This window comes from Scardinius erythrophthalmus (genome assembly GCF_964197995.2).
Source record: "Scardinius erythrophthalmus genome assembly, chromosome: 12".
In the NCBI taxonomy this organism is placed as follows: Eukaryota; Metazoa; Chordata; class Actinopteri; order Cypriniformes; family Leuciscidae; genus Scardinius; species Scardinius erythrophthalmus.
Genome location: NC_138232.1, coordinates 29,508,572 through 29,525,277, shown reverse-complemented (window position 1 = coordinate 29,525,277; position 16,706 = coordinate 29,508,572). Strand labels below are relative to the sequence as shown.

The 16,706-nt window shown below is 37.5% G+C and overlaps 1 protein-coding gene across 1 annotated transcript in view; it reads right to left on the bottom strand.

The window, feature by feature from the left end:
• The window catches only part of plxnb1b (plexin b1b), a 48,262-nt gene extending 47,597 nt beyond the window's left edge, over positions 1-665 (bottom strand). Inside the window, exon 1 of the mRNA XM_081381766.1 lies at positions 617-665. The gene's annotated coding sequence lies outside the window, so the exon portion shown is untranslated. The remainder of the gene's footprint in view (positions 1-616) is intronic.
• Positions 666-16,706: the final 16,041 nt, after the last annotated feature.

Genomic DNA, 16,706 nt, shown 5'->3' with positions numbered 1-16,706 from the left:
TTCTTATTTTATTACTGACTGTTTACTAGACTTTAATAATGTTTGAAAATTATATTAGTAAAATCTAGATGTTTTTGCTGTGGTATTTTTGTTAAAAACATAGGCAAAATTTCCTTGTGTAAGTGTCCTGTAGGCTGCTGATTTTTATTCATGGTATTCAGCTGTAACAGAATGTTTTGCAAAAAGACAGAATAAATATGTTTGATATCTGAATGTTTTACTTTTTTTACCTTATTGAAATGAGTCAATAAGAATCGGAATCGATAAGCGGAATCAGAAACGATAAAATTCAAATGATACCCAACCCTAGTCAGAGAAGAAAAAAGATGTCAAGGGAAGGGAAGTTATTTTGATTAAAGATTACAACAAATGAATTAACAAAATAATAATAATGACGTGCACAAACGTCATAATGAACGTTTATAATGAATACTGCAATATTACATAAAAAATAAGAATTATCCATTTTGATTTCATGGTGACTAAACATAACACACCTTTACAAAATATTGTTAATGTTATTAAAACAACATAATATTCCATTAACACAAATTAAGAAAGGATGCCACAAATGGCATGGTATGATATGTAAGAGACAGTTGATAAAAGTTCTTACCAGGATTTGATCTGCAGGTTCGACATGCATACAGAAAACACAATCAAACATACATCCCCATCGGCTAAACCTAGGATACACATAAAAAGACAGAATTTTGTTTAAAAATGACAAAAACATGAACATTTACAGTACTTTAAAAAGAAGTGTATGCACTGTAAATTGCCTAGTGTAAAATGACAAAGCACTTAGAAGATAATTAAAATTAGTTACATTTGTATAGGCCTATAATATGTCAGTTATAAAAGAGATTATGCAACAACTAATATAATGGTATTCTTTATATTAAATTAAACTAATTTACTATTCCTTTAAAATTCAGACTTCAAATTCGCATGGAATTTATATTTAGCCTAACCCACAATCATATACCAGTGATATCTTAAATACCAACACTATAAAATCTTGCAATCCTGAATGGTTACCAGAATGAGTTTTACAGAATTTTCTCCAGAATCTGTGTAGTGATGGGGCTTTAGATGAGTAAACACCATTTAGACTAATTCCAACATAACATGTAGTTAAGAAAAGCAGCATTTACTTAAATATTTTGCTACAAAAAGGGAACTTCTGGGCAGGGACTTTGTAAACTAGAACTATTCCTTTAACTAAAGATGCATTAAAGGTGTAGCCTATACCTCCAACAAACACAGTTTAATTATTGCTTCAAAGATTAGAAATGTGTGGGGCAGTTTTAGCTGATCTGATCAAATAAACAAACATTTGACATTAAGTGGCAGGTGGATATAAAAAAATATGATGCCACAATAATAAACCTGCAGTACCTTATTCAAATAGTGGCACAGCAGCCTCTAGTTTGCATGAATAAAAGTCTTTGAAGACTCGATTCAATGTGCAACTGAATAGACAGTGAATGAACAGTTCATGAGGATACATTCAGCACAGTAATGCTCTGAGGAAAGAGTAGCCTAAACACAACATGTCTAAACCTGAGAAAAAGGTATCTTAAGGAAATATCAGCTAGACTCTTCTAGATAATTTGAGGACAACTATAATAGTTATATCCCTTCCTGTCAGCTGAACATTCCTTAAAAGTCAACATGAAATTTTTGTTCCAAAATGTGACATTCAAAATAGGGCTGCTCACTGCTCCGACTGATCAGCTACCGATAGATATCGGCCGATAATCGCTTCTAATGATTGGATCAGCGATCTCTTAATTTGCTGATCTCATAAACCGATCTCATGCTAACGACACAAAGACGTGCATGCCGCGAGAGGTATAGTAGCAGCAACGCAGTCTCAATCTCGGTCCACCACGGATGAAATAGTTATTATGCTGAAGCCAAGGTGAAGTACAATTCATGTTTTTATTAAATAACCTACAAAGTAATTTAAAAACGTACTGTGAGACCTAAAGTGTGAACGCCAAGCGAACCAGGACTAAATGTCTCATTTTTTTGGTCCGGACAGAAAGAACAGAGAGAACCGAACTACAAGTGTGAACACACCCTAAGTTACTTGTGTTTTTGCTCCACCAATGGAAATAGTTCAAAAGAAAGTCAATGCAGGATCAACCGTAAGACATCTGCACTAATACACATACTGACAGTGTGTCGGAGTGATGCAAACAGTGAAAAGTCCCAGTGCTGTTGGAGTGGATATCAGCACTCTTGGCTACTTTAAGGCTTGGCGAATCAAATTTGAGGACTGAAACTATCTCTTGTTATAAAGAGGTATTAAAATGTAGTAGCAAAGTAAATAAATTCCATGTAGGTTTTCATCTTCACTCTAAGGAGAAAAAGAACACAATGCGGAAAGAGAACAGCCCAGTCATCTAATACCAAAAGCGATTCAAACACACAAATGATTTGTTCCTCTGGCTATAAACATGCACACACTTGCCCGACAGGCCTCTAGGGTTACATAATACACTCAAGTCCTTCAACCAAAACCTCAGTCCAATTTAACATTGATGCCTGTCCTAAACCCTAAAAACAACTACTTTAAGACTTCATTAAGGAGTTTAGGTGTGGTTACAGCAGTTTCAGATTTAAAAAAAAATATATTTAGATTTAATCAATTCATTAAATGTTTGGATTAATAAACTGTTAAAATTAAAGACAAATATATCCTAATACAGATAATGTTTTGTGTACGCATCCTAATGTTTACTAAGCCTACATTATTTTTGTCAAAATAACTAGCTATGTTATTCAGTTAACTGAGGCAGTAAGTTGAGATTTTCCCTATAGCCTGTTATGACAGGGTTCCCGAAGCTTAAATAAAAAGCTCAAAAACTTTACAAGCTTAAATAATATAATGTCATCTGAAGCAGGCCGATCAAGAAATTGGTAATAATATTGGCAATAAAAATCCTGAACTATTGTCACTATCGGCATTACATTAACAGAAGTGTATGTATATACGCTTTACTTACATCTCACAGATGGGGTGGAAAAGTAGAAGACACTTTATTGCACTCTATTGTTTTTATATACAGCTTATAAATACTAATCGAACCCTAGCCCACATCCTAAGCAGAAATGCTGCATTAAAAATATTTATTTTCTATCTCACTTTTTCTAGCTAGTTTAGCTCACTTCTGAGTACAAATTACACACACACACACACACACTCCTTGACTAGCTAAATATTAACATAGACAAAAGCCAGACCATGCGTGCACCTTTGAACCTGAAACACCCAATCTCTGCCTAATGATGTTGTTATATGAAGAAATAAACATGTCTATGTCAAAACTATAAACAAAACTATTGTAAGGCTTTAGAAGACTTGGAAGTGAAACTTGTAGTGCACAGGTTTTATGGACTATTTTTATGAAGCATTTTGGAGCTTTAGGCTACTATGTGTGTGTACAGAAAAGAGAACATAAATATTGTTCAAGACTCCTCTTTTGCATTTCACATATCATATAGGATTAAATCAAAATGATTCAAGTCTCTCCACAGAGACTTAACTCCAGTTTTGGGGAACCTTTGATTATGTTGACCTCTATCCACAAGCTTTGCTAACTTAAATCCTGCAAATTATTTATTCAAACTGATAGTCTCCTTTTACAAGCTTGGGGCCTGGTTTCACAGACAAGGCTTAGATTAAGCCAGGATTAGGCCTTAGTTGAATTAGGACATTTAAGTAGCTATTTTAAACGTGACTTAGAAAAAAATTACTTTGTGTGTTGAGACAAAACATTGACACTGACATATTTTAAGCAACTTCCAGTTAAGACAGCTCAAACATGCATTTTAGTCTGGGAATAAGCTTAAGCCTTGTCTATGAAACTGGGCATGGATGTAAAGTTTGGAAGGACATGAGGGTGAGTAATTATTATTTATTTAATTTTTTTCATTTTTGGGTGAACTAACCTTTTAAATCTTCAAGACTAACAACTGCATATTTGGTGAACTGAACAGAATCGCACTGGACAGATTTTTTGTCATGTTGTTGTGCACAACTATGTAAAAGACTATATTGTTTCACTACATTTTAGGATATCCAGCGGTCATAAATGGCAGAAAGGGGAATTATGTGGTCTGAGATAGAAACTAAACTTTTATCAAAGGGTCAAGAATTTACAACAGTTGTACACACCTCAGATTTTGGAGAGGTTCAGAAGAGGGGAGTTCATGGGAAGAGGAAGAGGATAAAGCACAACAACAACCCACAACACAATAGACAAAAAGCACACTCATTATAGAGATGAATGAACATTAAAATGTGGGGACAAGGACAAAAGAGTTGGGGCATCCCTCATAGGACAAATGGTTCAACGTGACAAGACAATAAACCGTTTGTAAATCATACTGAATAATTGGGTCAGATTTGAGAATGAAGTGAGAACAACACTCAAAACAGCCACTAAAAAATGGATTGGTTTTGCACATATCTAGGGTTGGGTACCGAACTCTGTACTTTTAAGGGATTAAAAGTTAAATCAATCTGTACATTAAATCAATAAGCACATTAAATCAATCAGTGCCAAATTTCAGTTCCTGAGAACGCATCTGGCATGAGAGTAATACTATTTAAATAGAAATCCTGCATGTTCTGCGTGTCTCAGAATTAATGGCGCAGACGCACAGTTTCATTTACCACACACACATGCTCTGTTTTCAGCCTCTAATAATAATACTAACACTAATATTAATAAACTATCAAAACTTTTTTTTTTTTTTAATAATCAAAAATTTTCTTCAGTTGGGCAGCATGTTGTTTGACAAAAAGTTGTTTAATTTCATATGATTAAAAGATCAATTAAATTAATGTTTTATGTCTTAATTTGATTGCCAGAAAATACACAACACAGAATTTGTGGAAAACAAAACATTTCATAAAAATGAATTAAAAAATATATAAATTAAAATGTTTTTTATTTATTTAATTAAATAAGTAGCTAGTAGTAGCCTACTATTTACAGGTAAATATTACAGTATACATTACTGTTTTAATATTACATTACTGGTACCAGTTAAAATGTGAACGGTACCCTACTCTACACATATCACATATTCAGAGAGACTTACGAATAAATGTCTTTGGTGCCAAAATAGCTCATCATTGTCTAATCTTTAAAGATTAACTCCCATGTCTCCTTATCATAAGAGAAATATACCAAACAACTATTATGAACACACTCAGCTATTGATCAAATATATTCACAAATACAACAAATAGGCATTTTAAAATGTTAGTGATATTGATATATAAATAGGAAAAACAACTAAAAGGCATTTAAAGGCTTAGTTCACCCAAAAATGATTTACTCACCCTCAAGCCTATAACTGATTGTGTTTGGATGAAATAAGAAAGTCATATACACCTAGGTGTATATGACTTTCTCAGTTCATCCAAACACAATCAGTTATAGTTATCTTCCAAGCTTTATAATGGGAGCGAATAGTACCCTAGATTTTGAAGCCCAAAAAAACAATCCACACAGCTCTAAATAAATATATATTATAATTAGTTACATTTATAACTTTATAAACTATAATCACTGGCTTCCGGTAATGGCCGTACACAAGTCGAGTTCTGGCTGAAGAGCAGTGGGGATTTCTTTAAGACTGCAAGGGAAGCTCGGCTTCCCCTATAATGTCAAAAAATGTATGGTCAAATATACTATTGTGTTAACATTTTATTGACTAAAAATGCGTCAGAACACGTTCATTTCGAAGAGGAGTTCATTCAGAATCAGCTACATATAGCAGGTCGGCTTGTTCGATTTCCTTCTCATATATTCCCGCAGAGTCACAGTGCATTTCCCTGTTGAAGCCCAGCGTCCATTGACTTCTATGGGGCTGCTCTGAACAGTTTTCAGTACTTCGAAACTAGACAGTCATTGGATAAATGCTGCGATTATGTCCCGCCCATGGACGCTCAGCGTCTCTGGGGGTGAATGAGGAGTGGGCTGGCCTGGACTCCGGGCTTCTGTGTGATGATTGGAGGGTCTGTCGAAAGGCTGCATCTCCTTTTGATTGACAGCGACTTTGTACTATAAAAAGTCGCTGACGCTGAAGCTATTCGAGCTCAGTCCCATCGCTGATTTTGCAAGTGTAGTCGAAAGACAAACTGCTGCAACCCATTTCTTGGTATTTGCTTGGCGAAATTGCTAGCCAATTTCTTGAAAAGGAACGTAGGGCAACATTTACGTATAAATAAATGGACAATCTTTATGATGTAGGCTGAAAATGAGCTTCCCCTCTTTGAAAGACCAGCAGCCGCCATTGCTGAAGAGTGACCTCTAAGTATGACGTAGGATGTAGGCGTAGCGTGATCTAGGTGAGAGTAGATCCCTCTTGTTTTTCAAACAAATAGGGCTAGGCAACAAACTCAAGCTCCTCTAACATTTCTTTTTTTTTTTTTAATTCCCGACCCCTGCACTAGACAAACTATATCCAGAAAAATCTTAAACATTGTTAGGAATGCTTTACCTGAATTTTTGTATTAATACATTTTACAGTCCATACCGATTTCTTATCTGAAGTGATTAATTTACCTGTAGGCCTTTATTGCTAACATATTGCTTAATAGTTCAAGGTTTTGCAATTGCAATGAATAAAGTCAAAATTTGCTACCAAAAAGGAACAACATCCAGAAGATTCTTTAAACTTTCTGTGTGTTGGTCATGTTGTCCAGACATGCTTGGACTCTGATTATTGTGCTTGATTGTGGCGCACTCTATTTACCCGTGGCACACCCAAAGCCTTGTTCCTGGCTATGCTCCTGCTTTTAAGATGTTTTTTTGGATCTTGACAATCCCCAGTCACTGTATCAGGGTGAAAAAAGGGTGAGGAAATTATGAAAGAATTCACATTGAGTGAACTATTCCTTTAAGCTTATCTTCCCTAATCTCTTCATAAGAATTTAATGGGATCATACTCCAAAGTAAAGGGCAAATATAGGTAAAGTGGGACTTGTAAAGCTTAATCTTTTATGATTGTGCATATTCTTCCATTACTAAAAATCAACAAATGTAATGTGTGATGACAGTGCTGCTTTTTAAAAAATATGATTCAACTGGTTATCAATGACAAATTATTACAAAGCACTCCAACTGGTGTATCTAACTCTATCTTCATAGGTAAGTATGTTTTTTCTCCATGCAGCTCAGCAACAGCAGAGAAGCATTTTCCTCAGTTTATGCCAGTCACTATGGCACTATGGCATGTTTGATGACATAATCGAATACTATGGATAATGAGCAGTGGACAAATGAGACAAAAACTGTTTATTTATAAAACTAAAAACAGCCTTTGACTAAAAAGAGATCCAAACTGTGCAGCATGAAGGAAGCATTATGGTTTGAGGCCAGACAGGCCCTGAGGAAATTATAGACTCAACCAAGAATTCCACAATGTACCAAAGTATTTGAGAATATAAGGCCATCTAAGAGGATCTTGTATAAACACTCAAACAAGTCCACAAAAGAATGTCTAAAGCAACATGAAATGGAGCGTTATGAAATGGCAGAGGCAAAGCCCACTTCTGAAATATCTATAGAAATTCTGTACATTTCGGCCTACACAGTCTGCAGGTTTGTGTTAGATGCAACAAATGTACTATCCTTATCTAACAGAGTATGTCTCTAGCAAAAAGTGTGTGTGTGTGTGTGTGTGTGTGTGTGTGTGTGTGTGGGAAGGGGGTGGTTAGTTCCCACTAATTCAGTGGGGGTGGGGTGGGGGGCAGAGGGGTAGTTACCAGGACAACCACAGACCCACCAGAGCTTTCAAAAAAAGAGGCAAAGGGGTTGCCAAGGGACTCAACTAACTGTAGGGAGTTCTTCACACGTATCCCCAAATGTATGCTTGCTTACACAATCAGTGTGTGTTAACTCTATTCTACTTTAGATACACGTTTATTAAAGAATGCATCTTTTACAGCTTTTGCTTCCACAGCATCAAAAAGAGACTATTGTAGTATGGACCTTCATACCCACACAAACAAAAACACATTTCATATCTGTTATAATAAATACCCAAGAGAATTCTTGCACTTTCAAAAAAGATCGAGAAATGTCTTGCTATAGAAGAGCTGCAACAGGGAGTAAAAAGGAGAGAGATCTTTATTAAAGCCTTAAAAAAGGCAAGAAGGTCTGGTCCAACATTCATGTTCTCTTCACCATGGCAACTCCTTTTCCCAGGATAGAGACAATCTCAAGGGTAGGAATGTTTATGAGTGTCCCAGGAAGAGTTTTAAGGAGTTATGTGTGACAGCATCAGTGGGACAACAGAACAGGAAAGAAACAGAACATACTGTATAAAAGATATATGCTTTAACTAACAATTAACTATTGGTTTAGAGTTATGTTCATCTTTCTTAATTGCTGCTATTACAAGTGGCGTATCTGAATTGTGTGTACAGTACTGAGAAAAAGGGTACAATGTAAAAGAAAAATACTGCTAAAACTATAACGGTTTAATTTTGTTTACCATCGTCTCCCTTCAATAATAGTTTCTCCATATAAACGATTCTGGATAAATTGAGAATCACGATTTTCTTGTTTAAAATAGATATGATTCTCCCACAATTCTGAATAGACAACTAAACAAAACAACATAATTTACTGGAGATTCTGACAAAAAGTTAATTGCTGCAGTCTATTTAAAAAATATTTAATTAATTCGATTTTTATTTTTTATTTTTAAAGAGTAGGCCTAGGCAAAATTAGCTGGATGACCTACTTCTTCCGGCAAGATTCTGAATACAATGTGCATACGATGGATGCTTTACTATCCCATGAGGCCACGGGAGAGGATTTATGAATGGAAGTAAAGCGACGTATCTGACACTGGTAGGTTGCTTGATAATGACAACATGGCGAATGTAGTACGTCCAGATAACATTCACACACACACTCATACTATATAGAACGTACCTTTTTAACGGTCGTGAAGTAATTACAAAATAAGTACCTGCTCAAGAGTATGCGATTTCAGATGCAGCCTTGACTTCTTTCAAAACTGGATGAATCAGCGTTTTTGAACGAATCTCTTGAATCAAATACATTTCTTTAACAGTCTTTTTTCGCCACCTATACTTGTGTAACAATGTAATAGATACAATATTTATTTGAAGCGTCATGTTACTTTCAAAGGGTAATTTACTCTTTTGACCGCTACCATAGACATCAGTATTTATACTCCGAACTATAAACTTTTATCCCAGTACTTCTGTGATAATTAGAATAATTGTAAGACAGAAATAATGATAGGCCTACTGTGTGGTTGAAAATAATGTTTGTGAAGCTAATACATACTCATACATGACTGCTCTCTCTGGGTCAGCGGCAGCGCCAACGCAGATCTGAATGTTCACTGTGATCGCACCATAGACTGTAAAAGATAGGATCGCACCAGATAAAGGTTTAATAAACGTAGTTGGATCGTTGTCACTTAGGAATAAGATCGCTGGGTGTTTGAATAAAGATCGCAATCTTTTAACGATTAATTGTGATTAGTCTAACTTGAATATATAGGCTACTGAATATATAATTATTCTAAATTAATCTGCTAACTGTCAAGTAGAAATGCATTGCCGGTATATATGCAGATTAATATCTACATACACTCTATTCAGGTTTTTATTCAAATAGGTTACTCATGCACACCTTACAGTCTTCAGCATGTCCATGCACTCATTCACATATTCAACAGTTACTCACTCACCCCTCCCCTCCATCTGCAACTCTCCCTCGTTCTCCAGTTCCTCTCTTATTCACTGACCTTTTAAATCTCCACTCCAACAAAAGAGACAAAGGGAGCTGGACAGCTTTCTCTCTTTCCCCCCAGCTGAGGGGGAACAAACACACACATACACAAGACTACAACCCATCATTCCACAGGGGCACAGGCCTAATGCAGATGTACTATATCTCTTGTTTTCTTCATCATCTCTATTATTATGACCGCCGCTAGCGTAGCTAGCGAAAGCGGTCATATAGGGATTGTCAAAGTTTTTTTTTTTTTTTTTTTCGTCAATCTACTGAATTTTCCGTCAACGATACCAGGGACACCGAAACACCGGGGAACATTTTACGGAAAAATTTCGTTTGGTCTCCGGGGGCCACTCCCCCCCCCCCCCCCCCCCCCCCCCCCCCCCCGCGCTGGGCCCCCCCAAACCCAAAAAATGCAGTTTTTCCTAAATAACTACCTGAACCTTGGCACCGAGGATGAAGACTTTCGCAAAGTATGTTGGTCTTAAGGGCCCACATCAACCTAGCCCATAATCGATTGTCAAAGTTTTTTAGTTTTTTTTTCCCCGTCAATCTACTGAATTTTGCGTCAACGATACCAGGGACACCAAAACACCGGGGAACATGAAATTTGGTGGGCATGTAGCCCCACTAGACTTTTACGGAAAAATTTCGTTTGGTCCCCGGGGGCCACTCCCCCCCCCGCGCTGGGCCCCCCCCCCCCAAACCCAAAAAATGCAGTTTTTCCTAAATAACTACTTGAACCGTGGAACCGAGGATGAAGAAATTTTTATGGTATGTTGGTCTTAAGGGCCCACATCAACCTAGCCCATAATCACTCATTTGTGATTTGCGCCCCTCCCATAAAAAATGAAAATGCAATATTATTCTGCTTTAATCGCCCCTATCTTCAGTGGAGATGTTCAGAACTGCACCATATTTCATGTGTATGATTAACTTGACATCCTCTGGGGGTATGCTAAGTTTCGTAGAATTTCATCCATGGGGGGGTATAAAATAAATTCATTTATGTGCACATTTAGTGACTGTACACTCATCGGCCTGTAGATGGTGGTGTTGAGCGAAGGGTTGCTGGTATAGGATGATACTGTCACTGAGGTTGCCAACTGCAGGGTTCTCAAGTCTCACGCATTGGCCGTGAGACACACGCAATTCAACCAGTTCACACGCTCACACGCCACACCGTGTATTTCTCACGCTGAAAAGGCAATGCCAACCAAGTTGTCCTACAAGCTTTATATATAACGTTGTATATGAGGCGCGGGCACACAAAGCGAAGTTTCCTGCCGCCAGCACGTATCCCGGCCAGATTGCGTTCGTTAATAGGCAACATAGATGCGCGAACACACGGAAGTTGACGGAACATTCTCGGCCACCGTACGTTCGTTACTAGGTAACCAACAACATCGCGTGAACACACGTCGTGATGGAGAAGGTAAGTTGGACGAAAGCTCGTCTAACATTTTTAAGGCTGGAACATTTAATATATAGCCCATCGTATACATTATTATTGATGCAGTCAAAAACTCTACAACTAAGTTACTTTGCAACCAGGCCAGAAGCATTGGTTCAGTTTGGCTAGCTTACATTATCTGAAACTAAGGGAAATGTTAGTGGGTATGGGAAGGAATGAAGATGTATTTCTTCATTTTATTTTAAATAAATTTAAATGTATTTATTTTATTTTAAATTATATTATATATTATACTGTATTAATAGTATTTCTGGTTACATTAAGGCTACATATATATTAAAGCAAGAGTGCTCTGGGTAATATTTTATATCCTGTCAAAACATAACGTTACTTTAATCATTGATTGCCATGCATTTGTATTTTTCAAACACTAGCAACACAATTCACACTAACATACCTTAATAATATGTCATTTGTTCTCAATGTCCCACCACACAATAAATCATTATACCATTTCGACTAGACACATTCAAAATGCAAAAATATTTGTTTTTCCAAACTGTTTGGAGCAATTTGTTATATTTTTGTAATTTTTGTAACTTAGTTGTAATTTTGAAATATAACATTAAAGAGTATATTTGATGTGATTAATTGCTCTGTCATTTATCAGATTTACCAATTGTTATTTTTAATTTGTGCTGGTTAATTATGAACAATGGGTAAAATTGGGGGGCGGGGACAGGTGGGGGCGGGGCTCCATTAGGGCTCCTCCCCCAACCGCATGTGATCTCACTCCAAGATTTTGATAAAACTTGAGAACCCTGCAACTGTCCCGAATTAGGCGGGACGTCCCGCATTTTGGGCCTAATTTATTTGTCCCTTGCGTGACCTCCCGTGTCCTGTTTTTTGACAAGCTGATAAACCACTGACTGATACAACAGCAACAGCAGCAGTGCTGACCACGACACTTGAGAATGATCAACGACACCTGTCATCATCCAATCACAGCTTTTTTTAATCACTGTTTTGAGACAAATCATTGTTTGATTTGCGAACATCCTCTGCCGTCTGGTCGCTTCCGCTTCAAGCCGGACTCGTCCCGCACTAACGGTAATTTCCTTTCACTGTCCACGTTTTGATTTCGGCTAATCAATTTTGGCGAATGCAAACAACGTGATTATTGTTCATGAGTCTAACATCCAGCCACGCAAGAAAACATGTAATCTACCTGAGGGAATAATATGCTCAAAAAAAATTTCTGATTATTATTAATGTTTTAAAGCTTTTAGAAAGTACATAGAAAGCTTTTGTAACATTATCTTAACTGTCACTTTTGATTAATGTAATGCATCCTTGCTGAATAAAAGTAGGCAATTACTTTCTTTATTTTTTTTCCCAAAAAATAATCTTACTAACCCCAAACTTTTGAACTGTAAGCCTAGTGTTTAATGTTAAAAAAGCTTTCTATTTTAGATAAATGCTTTTATTTTGAACTATGGTTTGTTTGTAATGTGACTTTTTTCATGTATGACATTAAAATTATTTTTAGAATTAAATACATAAATAGGTTAAGCAATACAAATGTGTTTATGTCTGATAACCTTTTAAACACAAACTTAACTGCAGACACTGAAATGACGTACACTGTGTGATACAGTACAAATATTTTGAGTGTCCCTCATTTTCCTATAAATAACCACGATTGTCCCGCATTTTCCTTTTCTGAAGTTGGCAACCCTAACTGTCACACACACACATGCAGGAATACAAACAAACGCAAGCATGCACACACACTGACATCCACACGCACAGACACACACACATACAAATCCACATGCACAGACACACACACGCACGCACACACATGTACGCACGCATACATACACGCACAGACACACACATACACATACACATACACATACACAAACACACACACATACAGACATGCACATACTACTAATTTTTTTAGGTATATACATAAACACGCAATACAGCCAAATTGCTCCACGTCATTTCTTTTTGTGGAAAGCCAGTGCAGGCCTGAGCGGCGGTCATATTTTGTACCGCCATGCGGTACATCTAGTTATCTCAGTTATTATTAGGAGTCCAACCAGGGCTGCTTCTGACTGTTTTGGCTCCTTAGGCAAGATCCCTATTATTGGCATAAGATAAATTAAACAAAAAAAATAAATATACAATTCTAAAATAAGAAGTTATACAACAGAAAACGTCAGCATGCTTTTTTAAAACACTTAGTCCAAATCCAAGTCTATTTTAAACTGTTAGTTAACCCCAAAATGTGTTTGAAATACATTTATTTTATGCTAAAGGCCTGTTCACACCGGGACGAATTTCGCGCGCGATATTCGCCGACATTTAACGCCTCTTAACTAAACAAAGGGCGCCAATGTGAGTGTGGATACCGACGCGAAAAACGCCACGCGTAAAAGCCTCATTTTTTTAAAAACGCCTCGGGTTCGTTTTTTTGGTTTGACGCGCCGCGTCAAAAACTATCCGACCAATGAGATTGGCGATTTTGCTCACGTGTCTGGAGCTTCTGAAGTTACAGTAAAACACAACTTGGGGGCGCCCAAACACAAAACGGTCTTGCCGAGCACACATACGTAACGGCGAAGAAGATGCCGAGTAGCGTCTAAACATATCTAGGCCAAGGGTGCAGGGATTTGTATTATTTGTGAAGTACCCCCGGACGCCGCCATTGGCTAGCGGAACCCCACCTGCAGTTAGCATCCCATTGACTCCCATTCATTTTGGCGTCACTTTGACAGCGAATAACTTCACATCTGAGGCGTTTAAACACTCCATTTGTCCATTATTTATTTCTAAAGAAACACGACAATGTATAAAATGCTCCATTACCTTGTATCTTACGTTATGGCCCGGCCTGTAGAAGCAGTTTTTGTAAAAGTAGGCTAACGATTGCGTCACAGCCACGCGACTCTCTGTCGCACAGTAGAGAATTACCGTATGGACAGGAGGAGAAGCTCGCGGCAATCGGGAGGACGTCGAGGCAAAATGACAAAGTAATTAATCAGAACACCTACAAAAAGTTTCTCCTGCTCCAAGATCATGGACAGCTCCTACTCACGCTCTCCGTCTCTGCGAGTTTCGGAAGGTAATGATTCAGATTGATCTTGGCACAGCTACTAGAAGACAGACGGTTTGCTCACGTCACATCTACGTCGTCGAGCTCGGTTTGAGTCTGCGCAGTACGCTGGACCCCCAGGAAGTAAGATTTTCTAATTGGCTTCACTTTGTCTCCGTTGAATTCAATGGGGTCGCTGTGTCCATTTCTTTTACTGTCTATGATCTAGGCTAGATGGCTCAAGGCGGAGTCACTTCCGGCATCACCGGCGGCCATTTTAGGAAATTAATCTGGACGGATTTACAAACGGTTTGGTTTCTTACAAACGTTATTAACGTGGCTATAATTCTGAATGCTTAAACATTTTGAACATAATTATTCATATGTATGCAGTATAATAGCTACATCTCTGACGTTTATAACAAACCAAACCGTTTGAAAATCGGTAGAAAATTGAGCAAGTTATGGTTATTTAAAAGTACATGCACCATGTTATGAGTGAGCGAGCACCCTGTCGTAAGATGGCCGCCGTGTGCGGATGTCGAGCTCCATTGGCCAGCAGCGCGGACGAGCCATCTAGCCTTTATATGATATCTATGCGTCTAAACACTGCCGGGAAGAAATAAGACGAGGAAGATGCAAGGCAAGATGAATGTAGAGCTGCTGGTCTCGTTGGTGTTGGAACATAAAGAACTATGACAAACGCGACAGCGACTACAAAAATCTTGATAAAAGAGAACTGTTATGGAGTGGTATTAAGCGCCATCTAATGTCAGGGAATGAATTTGCATGTTCACTCGGCTCATCGTCAGCGAAAATCGCTTGGGTGTGAACACAAAAAACGCGTTGAAAAACGCTGGCGAATAACGCGCGCCGATATTCGTCCCGGTGTGTACGGGCCTTAAGTAGGCTACAAATACATTTACATATTTATGTACAGCCGTGGTAAGAAATAATGGCACCCCTGGTAAATATGGTCAAAAAAGGCTGTAAAAAATAAATCTGCATTGTTTATCCTTTTGATCTTTCATTAAAATTTTTTGCAAAAATCTAACCTTTCATTGAAGTAAGATACTTGAAAGAGTGGGGGGAAATCACATTATGAAATATATGTTTTACTCCAAAACACGTTGGCCACAATTATTGGCACCATTTTATTAAATACTTTTTGCAATCTCCTTTTGCCAAGAGAACAGCTCTGAATTTTCTCCTATAATGCCTGATGAGTTTGGAGAACACCTGACAAGAGATCAGAGACCATTCCTCCATACAGAATCTCTCCAGATCCTTCAGATTCCCAGATCCATGTTGATGCTGCTTCTCTTCAGTTCACTCCACTCATCAGGTCAGGGAACTGGGACGGTCATGGCAGAAGCTTCATTTTGTGCTCGGTAACACATTTTTGGGTTCATTTTGATGTTTGTTTTGGATCGTTGTCCTGATGGAAGATCCAACCACGGCCCATTATACGATTTCTAGCAGAAGCCGTCAGGTTTTGATTTTTTATCTGTTGATATTTGATAGAATCCACAATGCTATGTATCTGAACAAGATGTCCAGGACCTCCAGCAGAAAAATAGGCCCACAACATTAAAGATCCAACGGTATATTAAATTGTACACATGGGGTACTTTTTAATCCTTGTGTGCACCAAACCCAAAGCTCTTTATTTAGTTTCATCTGACCACAGAACCCTGTGCCGTTTGAAGTTCCAGTTGTGTCTGTCAACTGAATTTGCTGGAGTGTGTTTTTTGATGAGCGAGGAGGATTTTTCTTGAAACCCTCCCAAAAAACATGTGGTGATGTAGGGGTTGTTTGATATATATTTTTTAAGCTTTCTGACCCCAAGACTCAAATAATCTCTTGCAATTCTTTGCAATTCTTCGTAACATCTTTAGTTGATTGGAACTTCTTAATTATTGCCCTGATGGTCAAAATGGGAATTTTCAATTCTTTAGCTATTTTTTTTTTACAGCCACTTTCTATTTTGTGATGCTCAACAATCTTTTGATGCACATATAACTATATTCTTTGGTTTTACTCATTGTGATGGATGATTAAGGGAATTTGGCCTTTGTGTTTCCTCATATATAACCTTCTGTGAAACAAGAAGTCATAGCTAGACAATTTCAGGTTTCTAGTCACCCTGGTGTGCTAAAAAAAAAAAAGAAAAAGTAAATATTAATGGGAATATACTTCAGAGATATTTTACTCGTAAAAAAATTCTAGGGGTGCCAATAATTGTGGCTAACGTGTTTTGGAGAAAAACATTTATTTCATAATGTGATGCAATTGTACTTATGGTATAGGCCTACTAAATTGGTATACCTAAAGTCTGCTAAATTGGAACTAATACTGTAATTTTGTGGTTAATGCA